Source organism: Mus caroli, chromosome 1 (assembly GCF_900094665.2).
Source record: "Mus caroli chromosome 1, CAROLI_EIJ_v1.1, whole genome shotgun sequence".
NCBI lineage: Eukaryota > Metazoa > Chordata > Mammalia > Rodentia > Muridae > Mus > Mus caroli.
The window spans coordinates 181,276,644-181,277,962 of record NC_034570.1 but is presented as its reverse complement, the minus strand read 5'-3'; positions in this window follow the sequence as shown (position 1 = coordinate 181,277,962).

Below are 1,319 nucleotides of genomic sequence, written 5' to 3'. Positions count from 1 at the left end.
CCAGTAAGTAACATCCCTCCGTGGCCTCTGCATCAGCTCCTGCTTCCTGACCTGCTTGAGCTCCAGTCCTGACTTCCTTGGTGATGAACAGTAATGTGGAAGTGTAAGCCGAATAAACCCTTTCCTCCCCAACTTGCTTCTTGGTCATGATGTTTGTGCAGGAATAGAAACTCTGACTAAGTCACCCACCTACCTATCTTAGTATCTTTTTTTAAAACCCATAAAACCTTCTCGAATATTCACGCATGTGTAATCTTTCAGTTGAGTTGAGTTGACTTCCCAAGGGCTACACTTTTAGTGGAAGCTGCCTTTCCTTCCCCCAGCAGCTAACAATTGCCAGTGGCTTCTCGGCTGGGAGGACGATTTCACACTGGGATTTGCTCTGGCTTGAGCTTGGCTAGACCTCCTGAGTTGTCCCAACTGCCGTGAGTCCCCACATGCAGCTGCCCAGCTGTGTCCAGAAGACACGGTTTCCTGGTGATCATTCACAGCCTCTGGCTGTTATATTCTCTCTGTCTCCTCTTTGGCAATGAGCTCCAGACCTTAAGAAGAGGTAGTGTTATGCGCCTGCTTCACTTAGGGCCAAACATCCTTAAGTCTCATCTCTCCACCTTGACCAGTTTGTGGGTCTCTGTATTAATCACCATTACTGCAAACAGAGACTTAGCTGATGAGGGTGGAGAGATACACTAATTTGTAGGTATGAAGGTGAGTCATGGGGCCAGAGAGACAGCTCAGTGGTTAAAAGCATTGAAGAACTGGGTTTGATTCCCACATCAGGCAGTTCACAACCACCTGTACCTCTAGCTACAGGGAGACCTAACTCCTCTTCTTTTTTTTTGAGCACCTGCACTCAATCAAGCACACGTAGCCACACAGTCTCACAGGGCCATGCACGTAATTTAAAATAATAAAAATAAAAAGATAATCCATTAGTTAATTACTAACTCCACTTAGCAAATGACAGTATTAGGTTTCTTAATGGACTTGAAAGATAAGCGGATCTCTGGGAAAATTAAGAGAGAATGGGGTCCTGCTGCTAGAGAAGGTGAATGAGCAGAGCAGAGACAATGGCGTGTGGTGAGCGCTACTCTCAAGCCACCTCACTGCCCACCTCTGCCCACCTCACCTCACTGCCCACCTCTGCCCACCTCACTGCCCACCTCTGCCCACCTCACTGCCCACCTCACTGCCCACCTCACTGTCCACCTCACTGCCCACCTCACTGTCCACCTCTGCCTACCTCACTGCCCACCTCTGCCCACCTCACTGCCCACCTCTGCCCACCTCACTGCCCACCTCTGCCCACCTCACTGCCC